Consider the following 20,267-nt stretch of genomic DNA (forward strand, 5'->3'; position numbering starts at 1 on the left):
TTAAAAATCTTCTTAAGAACAGCAAAGCCATGATTGGTCATATTTATATGGAAGCATCCTCAGGTAGTGTAGATTCAAGTTTGTTCAAATCATGACCCCCGGGGGTAGGGTGGGGCCACAATGGGGGATCAAAGTTTTACAAAGAAATATATAGGAAAATATCTTTAAAAATCTTCTTCTTAAGAACAGCAAAGCCATGATTGATCATATTTGTATGGTAGCATCCTCAGGTAGTGTAGATTCAAGTTTGTTCAAATCATGACCCCCGGGAGAAGGGTGGGGCCACAATGGGGGATCAAATTTTTTCAAAGAAATATATCTATATGAAAATATCTTTAAAATTCTTCCTCTTAAGAACAGTAAAGCCACAATTGGTCATATTTACAAGGAAGCATCCTCAGGTAGTGTAGATTCAAGTTTGTTCAAATCATAACCCCTGGGGGTAGGGTAGGGCCACACTGGGGGATCAAAGTTTTACAAATGAATATATGGGGAAAAAATCTGCTGCTCAAGAACAGCAAACCAATTGTTTTTTGCTTTTTTTCCTAGCCAATGTGCTCAGGTGAGCGATGTGGCCCATGGGCCTCTTGTTGTTGACGTAAGGTCGAGCGCCAGCACTTGAAAAAAAATCTACAGTTAGAGAGAGAGTCCGCCATTGCCCACACATGAACACACAAAATAGGATTTCCAAGGGTTATTTTATTATTATTTTAATTTTGCTTGTCAGATTTCTTTGGGAAGTTGCCCCTTACTGTTTATGCCATAGCTACCTGTTTGTTTGGAAGCAAAATCTATGTTAGAACCGTTTTATTTACATCAAAGTTCAGACACGAAATAACGAAGAAGGGAGGAGGGCAGAGAGAATTTTAACAACTTACCTTTAAAAATATTGTTAAATATCCAATTTCATGGAGGGGTGGGGAGGGGGGGGGGGTATATAAAATAAAGTTATTATCGTATCTAACGCTTCTTGATACACTTTTACTAAAATAAATTATTTTAATATTCGAATTTTATGATGCAAACTAACAATGATGTTGAAATTATTTATTGTTATAATATTCAAAATTAATACTTTGAATACGTGATTAAAACTAAATTAAATTAAAATTAAAGTATCTTAAGCAAAATTTATCTAACTCATTAATAAGATATTTTGAAAAGAAAAAATGTTATATATATATATATATATATATATGATCGATAGATTTTTCCTGTTTAAGAAAGAATGCTACTTGTAACATGTTCACGGAAATTTTATTTAACTGGTCTTAAAATATCTCTTCTGAAATATGGCTTACATATGTAAGTATGGAAAGATTGATATTAAATTAATTTTTATGAACTTTGGGGGCTTTTTAGGAGAAAATGAAAAGATTGTTTTAATTGCAAATAAGAGCCTTTAGAGTTTAAAGTTTGTCGTATAAATAAATGCACAATATAAATATCTAATAAAACACGTCAAGAAAAGTCAGATATTAAGCTTTTTATTTTAAGTTTTGATAAAAATATATTTATAAAAATAAAACCTAATTTTTAGCATTTTTTAACCCATGGATAAAAACTTCAATATATTTAATTTTCCTCTGAAAAAAAAATCAAGTAAAATAATAAATATCTTTTATTAATCTTTCTATGCTGAAACCATGTTTCAAAAGATCCAAAAAATAAAATGTTGCTGTAGAATTCCTCCTTTAATAAATGCAGGTATAGTCATAAAGTTAACTCTAAATGTACCCCTTAGAAGACGCTTTAATTGAGTGTGATAATTAGATGTTGGTTTTGTCCAGTAGACGTTGGGGGAACACACCCTTCAACCATCGTCTAATTGATATGGTAGCATACTCAGATAGTGTAGATTCAAGTTCGTTCAAATGATGACCCCTGGGGGTAGGGTGGGGCCAGAATGGGGAATCAAAGTTTTACAAAAGAAATTATGAAAAAATCTTTTTCTCAAGAACAGCAAGCTATGTTTAGTCATATTGATATAGGAGTATACTCAGGTAGTGTAGATTCAAGTTTGTTCAAAACATGACCCCCATGGATAGGATGGGGCCACAATGGGGGATCAAAGTTTTACATGGGAATATTTAGGCAAAAAATTTCTTCTCAAGAACAGAAAAGCCATGTTTAGTCTACTTGATATGGAAGCATCCTTAGGTAGTGTAGATTCAAGTTTGTACAAATGATAAACCCTGGGGATAGGGAGGGGCCACAATGGGGGATCAAATTTTTGGAAAGGAATATACAAGAAAAAATCTTCTGCTCAAGAATAGCAAAGCCCTTTGTTAAACTGATATGGAAGCATCCTCAGGTAGTTTAAATTCAAGTCCCCCCCCCCCTCCATGTAAACTTTTCAATACTGAACTGATTTGTGCTTTTTCCTAGCCAATTTGCTCAGGTGAGCGATGTGGCCCATGGGCCTCTTGTTATATCTAACATCGAACTTGACCTATAAATAGATTAAAACTTGGTAATGAAAAATAAAACAAAATCTCTGCGTTGGATTATTATTTTTCTCCGGTATAATGCATCAATCAAATGAAGTGTAATATTTTTATCTTTAACATTAATTAGAAAATTGTGTGCAGAAACATGGCTCTATTTAGTTTCATTGTCTAATAACGAATTTTCAGTTTCGACATAGTGAATATTTTGCAATCCGGTTGCTTTGTCTGTAACGTTTTCCTTTTCTATTTCATAAAGTGATGACAACAGATCAAACTGGATGGATGACTTAAAAGGGAAGGATCAATATCTGAAATCCACCAAAGATTATGATTCTATTAAATCCAAAAAGAGGTATCAAAATGAATATCAAGAACTGAGTGCCTTTTCTAAGGACATCTCTGATGTTTCCCTCGGAATAGAAACAGAGAATAGGAACATGTCTTCGGGTGAGTTGAAAGTGATTTAGTGAAGAGACATAATAGTATCTTCTTGGATGAAGAAGAAAAAATAAAACATACATAAACCTGTCTTATCCGACATGCTGCAGGAAATAAAATCAGTGTCGGATTAGGCAGTGTGTCGGATTATCCAGTGTTGAATATTTCTGAGCATTAGATGACTTCATACCAAAAAAAAAATCATTTTTCATTAGGTTTAGAGTACACGTGTATCTAATTGTCAGAGTGTTTGCATAATTGTGTGTTTCTTTGTTGTATAAAATATACCTGATCAGCATTTCTTTGAGAAACAACGTTTGTGATATAGCATTAATAACTCTGTAGTAATTTACGATGATTTTTTTCGTGGACAAAACAGATGGAAATGCCAATCGCTTTGCGATGTTGCAATTAATTAAGATAAATTTTACTTACTGACAGTACAGTAGATAAAAGTAAATATATCGTCTACCTTCCACACAGTGGTATTTTTTTTTCAACAGATTTTCGCCGTTGTTTATTTCTCAATATAGACTGTGCTATTTATACCGTCACGCGACTTTTTATACAAACGGGACGTATCTCTAAAACATTGTGATTGCGATTGGATTTTAATCAAACAGACGTAATATTTTAAAATTTAATGGACAACTTCAAGCGGCATTTTTTGCTTCCAGCAAATCTTTTATGTGCACAGCCTCGCTTTATTCAGTGTATATTAACCCGGAAATGAAAAGTTTTCCCTTAGACAAGATGCTGCCTTCAAATTGTGTACTGTGTAAAGTTACATGATACTTACACAGTAGTTCGCCCTACTTTTTTTTAAATTTTCATTACATGGCTTTACGAAGGACTCTGACTGCATATTTGATTTTAATTTCAAACTAAAGATCTTATTTATTCTGTAAGGTAAAGGCGATCTAAATATCATGTACTATTTTTGTTTTCTGTCGCGTGGATGCTATTTTGTCAATGCGAGAATAACTACAAAGAGAAATGATTGCCTAATTTTTAATTTTAAAAACTGTTCATTTAATGCTTAGATAAACACTTTCAAACTCGTATGTGTAATTAACTACTCTCTAAGTAGACCAATCTTGTGACCAAACTGGACATTCATGATACCTGGCCAGCGGCTAATTGCGGTACACCAGTATAATTATGTCGGATTTTTCAGGTGAAATCTTAAAGTAATTATCTAATTTTGTTGACAAAAAGCGCCGGAATTCGGAATGTACAGTGGTCGGAATATGCAGTGTTTTATTCTATATAAATTATAAAGAAATTTTTGGGAATAAAATATGAGGTCGAAAAGTCCAATGTGCCGGATTGCACAGTTGTCGGATTGGACAGTGGGCACCGTACATATACACAGGAAATAGCATGCGTAAAAGAAGTACATGACATGCACTATTTATACGATGATTTATATTAAAATTATGACTCCCTAGTGCATTTGTTGTATTGAAAAATGGTAGGAGTATTTTTTTAATTGGCAGAAACAAAGCTTTGCCATTACAAATTTTAAAGAGATACAAGAAGGATCTGTAATAGTTGTTTTAACTAGGCTGCTATTATCGATTTGCTATTTTTTTTTAATTCAGGATGCAGTAATCTAAACTATGGATTTGATTCCACATATGAGAAACTCCGTCCTGACGAGCAAGTAAGAAATTCGATTATTGTTTTAGTTTTATTGTTGTTTTCTGATACACCATATTGTTTATTGGTAAATATTGAAGCATTTTATAATTTCTGTAATCATATCATTGATTTCTATTTTTAATAGTTTCACATTAAACGACCGAACATAAAGTACAACACTACAAAAGTAAGTTATTTATAAAACATATTCATCTCTCTCTCTCTCTCTCTCTCTCTCTCTCTATATATATATATATATATTAATAAATTTATACTTATCCTCCGCATTGCAAGATAAAGAATTAGCTTTTTTCTCACTATCGATTAATAAATCTGTGTATTTCTTGGCAGCAATACTGACTTGCCGGAAGACGAGGAATTTCAGAGAGTTCTCTCTCAATTGGAAAAACAGACAAAGCTTGTAGCAATATTTTTTCTTGTGTCAGGATTCTAAAACTTTACATTCTTAAAGTTAATTGATTTTTGACTGTAAATTACTAACATAAACATTATATTTAAAACTGTATGTATTCTTAAGTTTAGGTGGATCACCTATTAAGAAAGATATTCCTCATTTGGATAAATGACTTTCATTCCATCATAAAACTCTTAAATGTAAAGGTCAATCTATCATAGTATGGTATAATTGTGTGCTTTTAATGATGATTTAAATTTCTTCTGGAAAATCGGTAGCGTTACTTTGATTTTTTTTTGTTAGAGGCTTAAATGGAATGGAACATAATTTATCAGAAAATAAATATGAAAATATTTTTATATGTTTATTAGCTGTGAACTAAATATGAATATGACAAAGCATTATATTTTGCTTATTAAATGTAGTTCTATTTTTATAATAATTTGCTATAATTGAATTGAAACAGTATCATTTTTGATCTTCTTTAGAATGTTCCATATTTACTATTTCTGCAAGTGTATACATCGGAAATAAAATAAACAATGTTAAGTAAAGATTTCTCTTTCACTGCTTTCTTCCAAAATGCAATAAAGAGGCAAAATGTAATAAACAGATTATTAAACTTTGTGTTATAACATTTTGCGGTGAGATCAACACAGAATGTAAATGCAAAACGTAACAATACAATTTTTAGGTTATTACATTTTGCGTTATTTCATTTTGCGTCGAAGTTAACGCAGAATGTAATATAGCATGATGTAATGTTCGCTTTTTATCTCCACAAATAATTTTGTTTCATAAAAATTAAGTGGTGATATATTGCACTCAGTTAAATTTCTTTTTACAAATATGTCTCCTTGTTTTCCATCGTTTACGTAACTTTTTGTCGGTATACCTTTTTCTTTGAACCCGAGGCAAAGTTTATTGAAAAAAATGTCATAATCCTTGTAAGGTGCCATAACAAGCTCAAAATAGCTTTATATAAATCGAATAGGATTTCATTTTACCTATAGTTTTCATGATAAAGCATATTTGCTAAATATTCTTATAAATTAAACTTTTGCACCTTGCTTCACCCTGAATTTATAGGAATAAGTTTTTACCTTTAGTAACAAAGTAATTATTTCCATTGGCGTTCATAAAATTTGTGTTAATTTCAACACAGAATGTTAGGAACACATAATGTGACTATACATGTGTGTATATATTTTCTAATACCATATAGTATTGACAGATTTCTGAAACATCCGATTACATTTCTGAAACATCCGATTATCCCACAACATAATCACAAATGCATGTTCTTACATTTTGCCTTATTACATTCTGCGTTGACCTCGACGGCCCTAAAATGGCTCTGTCCCTATATCAATTAATTGACTATCACCCTCTGTCCCATTTCGTATGTCAAAACAAAGTAGAGATTTGGTGTTTTCATTTCCTATAACAAAATTTATTTTTGAGAATCCAGGTATTGGAAAACAGGCTTAGAGAAAATGCAATGTTCTTGAATTTTGCAGAAAACATGCGTATTTGACTACATTCAGCAAAGAATTAAAATATGAGCACAGCCCACGATCCAAAAATTAAAACATGTTTTGTGATCTTCAGAAACAGATCTTTCATTATGTAATTGCATATTTTGGATCAGAGGTTGTACTCCATATGAAATATTGAAAAAATAACCTCAACTTTTGGCCATTTTTAAGGGAATTCACAGGATATGGGGAAAATGACGCATTTTATGATGTCATTATGCATTGACTAGAGAGAAAATTACGTTATATTCAATAGATACACGGTCACCAAGGGTCCAAGTTATAAATACTGCATTTTCAACCAAAACTCAGCCGTTTCAATTTTTCAGATATTCTCAGGGCCAAAAAGGCCCTAAGTGGCTCTTGCTCTTTGGAGACGAAACTTCAAACGAAAATAAATTCAATTTGTATTGTGGAATTATGATATTTTGTTTTTTACTGTTTAACATCCCTCTCGAGAATTTTTCACTCATATGGAGACGCCAACACTCGCCGGTGGAGAGCTGCAAAATTTGACCTATCTCTGCACTCAGGGCCATTGAGAAGTGAGGGATCCTTTTCGTGCCAGCACCTACTGCGACACGGGACCTCGGTTTATACGGTGTCATCCAAAGGACACGGTCTCCACGTCCCACAATGGGATTCGAACCCGCGACGTAAGGATTAACTCCTTAATCTGCGACTCTAGAGCGAACGCCCAAACCACTGCTCCACGCGGGCGACGGAATTATTATGTAAATGGTCTGTTCCTTTAAATTGGCACGAGTGAATTAAAGTCATATGGAGAAATTGTGTGCAATTTATTCATGAGATTGCTTCCACGTGATTTATTTCTCATTAATATTCATAAGATACTGAATAAACTCAAAATTCCATTTCTTGAAATTTTTATGTTAAAACCTGCAAGCTTGTTTCGTTTTGTTTTTTCTTCAAGGCTCTGTCATAATTATATGGGTAGAAATTTGTGTGAATAACAGCTTACGACTCGGGACACCGTTTTCCCGATATAAAGTAGGTCACACTGATGCAAAAAATTGCCGTTTTCAAATTAAAAAGGCGGTCGTAACTCCTCATGGAATGGTAAAATATACATACTTTATAAAAATAGGCTCTCTCCTGCACCTCTTAATCGGCGGAAGATCTCTGTCAACTTGTAATAAACACTTACATTTCCTCATAAAAATGATAAAAACACCAATTCTGTGCTCTTTCCTTCATTAAAACAATATACTCTCGCTTCGAATTTCAAATCAAAAAGGCGGTTGCAACTTTCACTTTGGTATCAACAATCTTTTCATTTCCGCTAGAAGATATTTAGAAGAATTAAACCATCGGCGGAAGAACTTTATCCGAAATAGTTAGGATATGAAAATTTGCGACTTTTTGTATTTTCTCTATATAAACCATTATAAATTCGGTTCCAAAATGGCCGATATGCAAATCAGCAGAATGAACACCATTTCTCCATATGTAAATCATACACGATATTAAGAAGTCATATCCAATATTTATCCAAATGTATTCTAAGGCCTCAACAGTGACATTTTTATACCAATATGCATATTGTTTAAAAACCACTTCAATTTAGATCGTGTGGTTCAAATTCGTGTCAACTCTTGTAATATAGATTTTTAAAAAGAAAAATCTAACATATGTTAACAATAAAACATACATTTGCTCTTTACTTTATAAACTTTATACATGTACGTCTATATGACATAACCAATAGAAGGACTCACATTGCAGTTTTTGTGTTTATATGGTTACATATGTAAATTGTTTGTTTTGATTTTGAGACGATAAATATGAAACTCTTGCCACGAAAATTCCTTATAAGAAGTGATATGTTCTTGTACATCTGGTCATTATTATTACCATTGTTTTAAATATCATTTAAATTAACAATAGAAAAAAGACAGACATCCCCCCAAATGAAGAAATACATGAATCCCATAGTTATGAAGAAATATAAAGTTATGCTTTTAGCAAAAAAAAAAAAAAAGTCAAACCAACGATGTAAACATAGGTAGTGACTGTTCCTTCGCCAAACGCCGGGGACTAGAAGTGAAAGTCATGGGTCTTTCGGATGAGACCTTAAAAACCGAGGTCCCGGGTCACGGTCGGCGTTGGCACGATATAAAACTATCACTGCTCAATGGCCTAGAGTGCCAAGTGTAGGTCTAAATTCGAAGCCCTCCACCAATACATGGTGACCTCTCTCTCTCTCTCTCTCTCTCTCTCTCTCTCTCTGAGACTCTCCAGGGGTTGTCTTATCTTTTATGGCAAGGCTTGCTTTAGACTGCGCTGAGAATGGCTGAAGTAACACAGTGGTTTATAATTCAAAGTTGGAATTCACAGTGAAACGGACTGCACAGGTGTCCGATTACAAAGTTTACGAGGCAAACTATTGACGAAGACGTTGATGAAACAAGGATATCAACAGTTTCATTTTATGGTCGATATTATGACCTTGTCAACAAATACAGTCTATCATTAAGTCAAATGCTGACTGACGTTTGTCACAGTAATTATTCGGCATTATTTACACAATGTCTACGGATTTTTCCGTTTTACCCGATCATGACAAGGAGCACACGGCGGGTATGACAGGTCGGCAGGGGGATGCTCACTTCTCCATGGTACCTTATCCCACCTCTGATGTTTTTGGAGGTCTATGTTTGCTCTGCTCTCAATTTGTATTGTCTAAATGGATTTTGAGCTTGAATACTGTTCCTTATCTCCATATTTCACTTTTTAAACAGCATTTCTCTGCCATACGTTAGTTAACATGGATCTTCAGGATGAGTAGAAGATGTGATGAAAATTTTCTGAGAAAAAGTATATTTTCACTGTATAACAGTTTTTGTCCATCAGTGAGAACAGAACCCCTGAATTTCACATGTTTAGTAGAGTGCTCTATGCATATTCTACTTTTGAACACTTAAACATTGCTTAAATTCTTTAAAAAATGATTGATTAGGAAATACGTATCAATAAAGGGTTTTTTCTGGCATCAAATTTGATTTCTGAGTCAATTGAATTAAACATTTGTCCTTAAGTTACATCAAAAGGAGAAAATGGACACAATGACAGTCCTAAAGGTATCGATATCAATTTTATGGGATTGGTTTTCTTGCTTGCTTGCTTGTTTGTTTGTTTGTTTGCTTAACGTCCCTTTCGAGAATTGTTCACTCATATTGAGACGTCACCATTTGCTGGTGTCGGGCTGCAAATTTAGACCTATGCTCGGCACTCAATGCCATTGAGCAGTGAGGGATCTTTTTCGTGCCAGCACATACTTCAGTTAATACGATTTCATCCGAAGGATCCGTATACAGTGGTTAGAGAGTTTGGTTTAGAGTCGCGGAGTAAGAAGTTGATTTTTACGTTACAGGTTCGAATCCCACTGTGGAACGTTGAAACCTGTCCTTTGGATGAGTCCATAAACACCGTGATTCTGTGTCGCAGTAGGTGCTCGCACCCCCAAACAAATTGCAAACAATTATACACTTTAATTCATAAGTTGAATTGATTTTTGTAATCTTCAACCAGGGTTTGAAGGTTTTGGTGGGGGTGTCTCGCACACCCGTCAATCATCTCACCGACTTGTCCAACGTCATAACTCTTTTTTCTATTAATCAGTAAAACAGGGGGTATATAATATTTTTAGCATTATGAATATGGGCGATCAAAGCGAGCGAAATGCCTTTGGTGCGACAATATAAAGGTGAAAAATAAAATCTCAATTAAAACAAAATTTTCTTTGATATTTCATGTAACAATAGGGTATACTTTGTATGATTTACTTTATGTAAAATCTCTACAACTTGCAAAAATCACACAAAAATTGAAAATGTTTTTCTATGGAATAGCATACACATACAACAAATAGGGCAAAAAGGACCATTGTCTCATAACACAATTTTTCGATGTGACCTTAGTCAGCCTCGTACGTTGTTGTCCAGCTTCAATGCTGCCCCCTCTAATCAATACCATTTTCAATTTCTTGTTTATCTTCGTTCTTCATTACAATTCATTACTTATTGCGTTAACATATGATACCTTAGAAATCAAGGAACAAATCAGGGATATGTTGCTAATATGTAAACATAAACACTTATAAGGTTGATTGGAAATCTTAAAATGTAAATTGTTATCAGTTCACCAAGAAATATAGTCCGCTATTTATATATGCATTGAAATCAGAGTTTGTTTTACAAAACAAGATCGAAAATGTATTTAATGGGATTTTCAAGCAATAAGAAATGTTCTCACGCGTTTACAAAATTAAAATTCAATTTTCTAGTGGGATTAATATACCAAGTATCCCTTCACTCCAGGAATAGATAAACAATCGACAGCGAAGGTCGTGATCTGCATGTACGTGTATTGCACGTAGATCCCAGGCAAGCGAGAGAACAATGGTTGATCAGTCGAGGAACAAAACTGAAGAAGGTGAACTATTTCTGCGTACATCAAAATATGCAGTTTATAAATACTTTTTCTTTATTCAAAAGAAGTTTGTTCTTCATTTTTTTTCTTTTAAAATAGAATTTATCTTCAGAAGCGGGAAGGCTTTTGGTATTAACCCAATAAAAGTCAAATCAATAAGAACTTGCCAAACAATACCTGGATGATTTTTACCACCGAAAAGTTAGCATAAATAGGCCAGAAGAAATCTATGATTTTATATAAAGGCACAAGATTTTTATCAACTTTTCTGTAATTGTTTTGGTCCTGAAAATATATGAAGTGAAAAATATTTGCAGTCTTAAAATACAGAGAAGTAACTTTCAGCTTGTATACATTTTTTGCGCGCAACAAATGTGATCTATTTGACCATCCTTTCTTGCGACTAATGCGCTACAGATCTGAAGGTATATGTATTTTGTGTCTAAAGTGCTTCACATGGTTGAATAACATATATTACAATGTAATTCAGTTGAAATAAAATTCTAAATATGGAATTGTTTTAGCAAAAATATTATCATGCAAGGAGAATGTGATATATCAGTGCTAGCTGCATCAGTGATACATGTTGTCTCCTGAAATTTCAAAGATATAAGGTATTTGAGAAGGTTTTTTTTATACATAGATTATGGCCAATATTCTTAAATTCGTGTTTGTACAAATGAGTAACTAGTCAATTTATCTATCACATAAGTCACAGAATGCTTTTATAAATTTGTCGTATTGCTCAAGTTGTGTTTTAAAAGGTTTTTATTGTTCATCAAGGTTTCTCCTCAATATAAGCTTTTGCCAAATGGGGATGGATTTCACATTTTTATAGGAAAACGTCACCTCGATTCAGTACTTTGAATTCTATATGGGTTGGTTTTTGCTCCATTTAGATCCTGAAAGTTTCCGTAAAAATATACATTTTATGGTTGACGAAAAAATGGAACATGGGCCTGCTCTATCTGAAAAACTCCATTTTATGACAAAACATTCGTACCTTTCTGAGAAATACCTCAAGTCCATTTAGTCAACGTTTATATCACAAAAATGATTTAAGTGTCATTATTCATCCAGTATTGTATAGCGTAGCGTGCTTGTCTAAAAAGGGATTGAAACTCGGGATTTTTATTGCCAGGGTTTGAACCATAAGAATGCATGCACCATATTATATTTTGAATAAAAGAATAGTTTTTGTCGAAAAAAATCATCAGAAAAAGTTTTTTTTTTTTTTTGCTCATAATTTCATAAATTTCAATTATGAGAACTTAACTCTAAATACTTAATGCATAAATTTGATTTTTATATATCTAATGCTATAGGCATTCTGCACTCCTTGTTCGCCCATCACCTTTATACAAAAACATACATAAAGATAAATGAATTTCCTATTATTCATCTTTTATGTTTAAAGTATTTCAATTATAGGTGCATGGTTTGACTTATTCTTTAAAGTTAAGACTTTTCTTTTTGATATCTTTTGACCGGTCAAAGGGGATGTTCACTCCTCCTAGGCACCTGATTCCATCTCTGGAATGTCCAGGGGTCCGTGTTTTATGCCCTCTTCACATATTTGTATTGTATTTTGGAGATCGATCACTGTTCGTTAACTTTACCTTTTACTAAAACATTATTTTATGTATCAATTCAAAGTAAATTCTGCGTTCTTTAAAAGTGTGTTAATTGCAACCAAAATCTTATACATTTTCTCTTGAAAAATATGTTATAAAAATCAATATAAAAAAGGGATGACAGGCGAATACAGAATGGTCAATCACAAAATGAGTATATTAGGATGATTAACCGAATAATTGTATCAAAATACATCATTTTCAAAGCATATTAATTAATAGATTTAATTTTTTAAGGTAGGCTTTATTCATATATAATCAAAACGAAAAAAAAAAGACTTCAGATATATTCTGTTTATTTTTTATTAGTAGACTGATTTTTTTTCAATTTATCAGTAAATAAAAAGAATAAAGGAAACCCCAAAGCATAACTGACAGAAATATAATTTTTAGACAAAATGACACAAGCTCATTTCTCATTATAAACATAAAAAAAAATGATGAGCTTAATCTGAAAACTTTGACTTGAACATCCAATAACAAAAACTTAGGTCACAAGCATAAATGCTAAGACGATCATACATGTACATCTGTAACCCAGATGTTCCATTGTCATGAATGCTTGTCAAACAAACTGATGTTCACACATCTAAATTCTCTCTCTTTAGAAAATACGGAAATAAAAACAAGAATGATAATACATGTATCTGAAGAAAAAAAACCAATTTAGATATATCGACGACGTATTATCAATTAACAATGGTTATTTCCATTCTTCTGTCGATACGATATATCCCGGGGAGCTTGAGATAAAAGATACTACAGAGTCTGACACATCCACGTTTCATATTTGGATTTTTTACTTGAAAAAGACGTTGATGGTAATCTAACAACGAAGCTTTATGATAAACGTGATGACTTTAACTTTTCAATCGTCAACTTCCCTTACTTATGCAGCAATATACATTGTACCTTAATCACCTGCACACGGGGTTTATATCTCTCAGTTGTTTCGATACGCAAGAGCATGCTCTACGTATGTACAATTTCTAAAACGAGGTAAATTATTGACAAACAAGTAGACGAAACAAGAATATCAGCAGTCTCGTTTAAAGTCATCATTTCGTAAGTTCTATGGTCGATACAATGACCTGGTCAGCAAATACAATTTATCATTGAGTCAAATGCTGACTGACGTTTTTCATACTAATTGTTAGGCCATTATTTACACACTGAATTGTCGACGGATTTTTCCGTTATTTCCCGATGATGACAAGGAGCACACGCCGGGTGTGACCGGTCGGCAGGGGATGCTACCTCCTCCATGGCACCTGATCCCACCTCTGATGTTTTGGAGGTCCGTGTTTTCTTTGCACCTATTTTGTAATATTTAATGGACTTTTGGGCTTGAATACTGTTCCTTATCTCCATATATTTGATTTGTTTCAGGAGAGTCACGTGACATTTTTTTTCACTATACAAACGGAGACACGTGTGTAACCCCCAAATGCGAACCTAAGGTAAATGTGAAAAGTTCACACACATGTTTTAATTCTAACCGGGGATGTTTTCTCAATATGTTGAAAATTGATTTTTTTCGCCTTTTGGGGGTGATGATTGATTGATTGATTGATTGTATGTAGTTTTACGTCCCATTCGAGAATTTTTCATTCATATAGAGACGTCATAAACCGGTGAAGGGCTTCAAATTTAGACCTTTACCCGGCACTCAGGCACTTGAGCAGTGAGGGATCTTTATCGTACCAACGCCTGTCGTGACACAGGGTCTCGGTTTTTAAGGTCTCATCCGAAGGACCCGCAACTTTCACTTCAGTGCCGAGCGCCTGGAGAAGGAGCCAGTTGCTACCTATTTTTTTAGACTTAGGTCAGTCGAGGCCGAGATTCGAACTCACGGCCTTCCGATCATGGAGCGACAGCTCTACCGTTTGGGATAATGAAATATATGGAGAAAACGAACAGTATTCAAATTAAAAAATCCATTAAACAAAACAAATTTTCGAGGAGAGCAAACACAGACCTCTAAAACATCAGAGGTGGAATCAGGTGCCATGGAGGAGTGTCCTTATTTCGAATTTGGCGCAATTTTCAATCCAAGATAGTCGCCCGCGTGGAACAGTGGTTAGAGCGTCTGCTCTAGATTCACGGAGTAAGGAGTAAAAAATCAGAGTACCTTTGTCTTGAATAATGTTGAATTCCTTAAAAGTTCAGAACTACGTTTAACGCAAATTAATAACAGTAGTTTTTTTTTTTTTTTTTTTTTTTTTTTTTTTTTTTTTTTTTTTTATTTGACAGTCCTAATTTCTCTTCCTTATCTTTCGTTTTCATATATTTTCACGACCATTTGAAAAAAAAAACTCTACATTTTGACAGCTTTCCATTCAGAACGGAAAATATATCATTTTAAAACAAAATTTGCTTAAAACGTCAAAGTTTCAACACATATCTAAGGTGGGAAGACACGAAAAGAAGTAAATATTGAATTTAGTTTCATTAGTTTTAAAGTTCATTCATTTAATATGATTAATACATCACCAACAAAAAGGTTTATACGTGTTTAGGTTTTACTGTCGTCAACATACCTGGTTTAAAGTTACTTCTTTAGGGAATGAACCAATTAAGCGATTCATTTTGGTATTCATTAACTCTAGAATTAGAGAAATAAATGAGTTTCTAGCAGAAAAAAGAAAGATTAGAAACGAATATTCATCATTGACTCCTAAACCTAGAGAGAACTATAAAAGTCTATTTTAGTGCATATAAACTCAATTTCAGAACTAAAGTCTCGTATGGGAGTTCATCTCATGTCATTTTCATTATTCAGATATTGAGTCATTATTATTAAGTATGTAAACATTATTTGGTCGGATGTTTTTTTTTACAGCTATCATTATTTTTCAAATGACTCATGGAACAATGTATTTTCTTTGTTAGCTTATAAATTTCATAAAATATCTATACCAGTGTATTTGATCCATGAATTGACGTAGTTTAATTGGTTTGTTTTTCTGATTTCGATATTGAATTTGAACTGTGTATCATTAATTTTAATATTTTCTACTTATTTATTCAGTGGAATGTTTGTTTTGCTACAGTGATGACATGAATTATTCATGATATTGTCTACTGAAAAGACGATGACATTGTGTTATCTACTTGTATTTATGACTATGTTATTCAAGATTTTTCTTATTCATCAATATCAGATAAAGTTATGTAAGTACATAGTAAACAACGCAAAGGTATATTCCTAAAAAAGAGAAGATTTAAGTTGGGGGATATCGTCAGAGCCAACTGGGGATCTTCATTGCCTTTTTTAAAAAGAAATCTTCGACAACAGCGTGTGAATTTAGGCTATAGAAATGTATTATTGTGTTAATCAAGGAAACAAACAAACAGGGAAAAACCACTTTATTTCAAACATAGAGTTTTAAACAATAAAAAATACCTATATCGATCGGGATTTTTCTCTTTAATTTATAAAATTTTCTTGATTCAAACAGTAATAGCATGAAAGTATCTTTGTGTGACCAAAATAAAGTTATTAGCATGCAGGCACAACTGTTCAATTCGACCTTATGTTCTCAGAATCTATAGTTAAAGCTGTGTCAATGTGGACAATTAAATGCTGATATTAATAAAACATGTAATTTCGAAGGTGTTTAAGCAAATTACGACATTGCTTGAGAATCAACGAAGAGATGAATCAAAAGAGAACTTAGAGTAGCATTTACCCTGTGTTCTGTTAGTTGTAGATTGTTTTTATCTTTTCACTTATATGAGGTAGCAGATCATTTTACATGTATATAGAAGCTAATGAAAAGGAGTTATCGTTGTGATCCTAAGTTCTCTTTGAATAATTATTATACTTTCAGATCTTATTTTGTAAATAAAACTAGAAATATGTCCATAGTACATGAATGCCCCGCCGAGGGTATATTAGTAATGCAACATGAAAATTTGTATTAGTGTATGAAATTTGATGAGAATATCTTGAATACTTTCTTTAAAATTGAAATTGAAATCTAAAAAGTTTGATATAGATGATAAATTCTCACCAAATTATGTATAAGTGCATAAGCTTACATAAATGTATCTTAAATGGTTTCTTTAAAATTAAGCAAAATGCAAATTTAAGAAAAGTGAGGTCAAGGTCCCAGAAAAGTTCAAGGTCAAATGTTTTTGATGCAGTTGAATAGTTCTCATAAATACGTATCAGCATATTAAGTTTGATAAAAATATTTTGAATGGTTTGTTTAAAACTGAGCTAAACGCTAATTTAAAATAAATGAAGTTAAGGTCAAAGGAAAGGTCAAGGTCAAAAATTGTTGATGCAGATGAAAAGGTTACATCAGTACATGTATGTATTAGCATATGAAGTTTGATAAAAATATTATGAATGGTTTCTTTAAAACTGAGTTGAACACAAATTGAGAAAAGTGAGGTCAAGGTCAAAGGAAAGGTCGAGGTAAAAAATGTTGATGCAGTTGAATAGCTCTCATCAGTATGTATCAGCATATGAAGTTTGACACTAATTTAAGAAAAGTGAGGTAAAGGTCAAAGGAAAGGTCAAGGTAAAAAATGTTGATGCAGTTGAATAGCTCTCATCAGTATGTATCAACATATGAAGTTTGATTACATTATCTTGAATGGTATCTTTAAAACTGAACCAAATGCTAATTTAGGAAAAGTGAGGTCAAGGTCAAAGGAAAGGTCAAGGTCAAAAAATGTTGATGCATAGCTCTCATCAATATCTATCAGCATATGAAGTTTGATAAAAATATCTTTGATAGTTTCTTTGAAACTGAGCTTTGAACAGAGCTAAACGCAAAGTGTGACGGAAGGACAGAAGGACGGAAGGACGAAAGACGGACATGACAAACACTATATGCCCCGGCCATATTCATAATTAATATTTTCTTTCTATCTTATGGGAGGATACGTTATCAAGGTATAATCATAAAAAAAGTTTATTACTAAAGTGTAGTCATTTGATATACTTTAAACCCCAAAGAGATGTTCAATAATTCCTATAACAATAAAGTTAAGATATTAAAAATTGATTACATAATAATTAACAAATTTTTCAGTGCTGTTCAGTTCATTTGATATACTTAAAACTCTTCGAAGTAAAAATTGTTTCGCCATCTCATATTTTACTCATATTTGTCATTAAATAATTATACAAAAGAAATACATTTTTTACATTTGTTTTTTTTCCCCGTGATCCTTGTGTCATTAAAAACATTGTAGTAATAAGAATATGTATTAACACGATTGTAAGTTAACGTCCTTTTTACTGATGTTCATATTGAAGACAATACTTACTTTCATGGTTGTCAACACAAGCAGGCTAACACAATGGCACAATAACTATGCACAATAAAACAATGACATTCCCTTGCAGAGGTCTTTATCACACTATCTTTAAGTTGATTCGAGCACTCTTTTCTTCATCAATTGTATTTCATAAGTCTGTAAGAGCCATGAAACAAAGACAGAGAGGCACACTTCAACCTATGGTATTTTAAGTTGAAATGATAACTTTCCCTGACAATTTCATGTTATTTAATTAACATACATGTAATTCATCAGCTGCATGAAAAGAATAACTCTTGTTTAATTAACTTTCGTTATGATTATGTTGTACGGTAAACCTTCCGCATGGCTAACCCCCTTGGACTGTAAACTATATAGTAAATCTTCCCCATCGTAAAAATTGCTATAAGCAAACCTTCCTTCCCAATACTTTACTATAAAGTAAAATTTTCACCGCGGAAAGTTAACATTTTAGCAAAACACTTTTTCGTGTGTAGTAAATCATACCTCCTTCCCCGATATTTTGTGATACAGTAAAAGTTCCCACTTAATTCGGATAATTTATCATAATACAAACATATTTTTAATTTAGATTTCTAGCATCAATCAAAATTAACTCATTGAATGAAAAAAATTCCGAATCAAAAAATTTTGTATTACTAGTGTACCTTTGTTCTTATATTGAATATGGAATTATATTGAAAGGATGCACCATCGCTGCAGGATTTTAACATTAAACGAAGCCAATTCCATGATGATTAATTTTGCTTTCAAACGTATTTTTTTCTCACATTTTTTTCGAGAAATGAAAATTGTGATCTCGGAAAAAAAAAACACACAGAAATTTGTTGGTCATATGTTAAAACTGCATGTTTATAAAATCTTTACTAAAGATTCTTTTATAGAAATTCAATACATTATCTTCTGATCATAAATTTTTCTCACACTTATTCAATATACAGATGAACCAAAATAAAGTATACTAATATTTCCTATAGAATAGGTAAACTACGAATATGTACATGTAGGTGGAAAGGTTCACTATGCGGAAGAGATACTATAAAGTACCCCCCCCCCCCCCAATTTGGAAAGGTTTACTTTATGGTAAATCTCCAGCGGGGATATTTTACTATGGGTGAAGGTTTACTTTATGACACCGTTATTACTAAGCAGCTTTATACTGAATTCATTATCTATTAGTGCTATTTCAGTTTCTGCATTTGGTAGAGTGGTAACATTTTCCCCATTTGAAACGGAACAGGAATTTTGCTGAACCCACTGATATTTTAGTATTTATGCGCCTCTTACGAAATTTAATAAACAATTATCAAACTGGTCCTTTGGAAATTAGATTTTGGAACACAGATTGCAGTTCAGTATTAGCAATTTAAAGGTGAACTGAATTCCACAACACAGTTTGAAATTCAAAATTTTTAAATGTATATTGATTGTTTAGACATCACTACAAATATTGAAGACCCCAATCCCTGAATTTGAAATTTTCAGAGATGGGTGCTAGAGGTAAACTTCTATTACGTACTGTAAAGAAAAAGCGATGGTACAATCTCTAGTATTTGAGATCCATACCTTTAGTTTTTATGTCCATTGAATTACGGTAAGTCAAGAAATCGGGCTGGTAAACATCGAAGTTGCACACACCAGGGTTGAAATTTTCAGGATGGGGTACTAGTAGTCAACTTCCACTGCTCTGGGGAAAAATGGGGATGGTACCATCTCTAATTTTAAAATTTTGGAGATTCGCTCCTCAAGTTCTTATGCCTTTTGTAGTCTGGGTATGTATATCACTTAGCAAGTCAAACTAAATCATTTTAGAAATTTGATTTATAAGTGATATACGGACTAGACTATTCCTTGTTCTTGCGGGTCCCACTGTCTAACATTTTTAAACAGTCGTCAGTTATCCACTGCTCATTGATACTTGAATAGTACTAAGTTTTCAAGTTGAATAAAATTATACATGTAGAGTTTGTTTTCAATGCATGCTATTTGATAGAACTAGTGTGTTTTGTTTTACATTGAAAAAATAATAACACGTTTTATCTGTTTATAACACTGATTTATTCATTCATTACAACACCGAAAGGACAAATACGAGGTAATGAGGTAATGGAAATTTCTATACATAATGCTGAAATATTAGAAAATATCCTAATAATTAACAATAAATGTCTATAAAACATTTATTCTTTCTAAATGAGTTCTAATTCTGGTTATAATTGAATCGTTAAGAATCTTCCTAAAGTTTTCATTTTTTATGCATGTTAATATACACAAATTATGCTGCATCTTGCAGGGTTTACTTTTTATGTCGGTGCATCATCATTTTATGTCAGACATCAATAATTCAAAAGCACTGTGATTTTTATTATTATTATTTTTTTTAAGAATTGTAATGTAT

This window comes from Saccostrea echinata, unplaced genomic scaffold, assembly GCF_033153115.1.
Source record: "Saccostrea echinata isolate AGI-Se365-2 ecotype Australia unplaced genomic scaffold, CSIRO_AGI_Sech_v1 ptg000001l, whole genome shotgun sequence".
Lineage (NCBI taxonomy): Eukaryota > Metazoa > Mollusca > Bivalvia > Ostreida > Ostreidae > Saccostrea > Saccostrea echinata.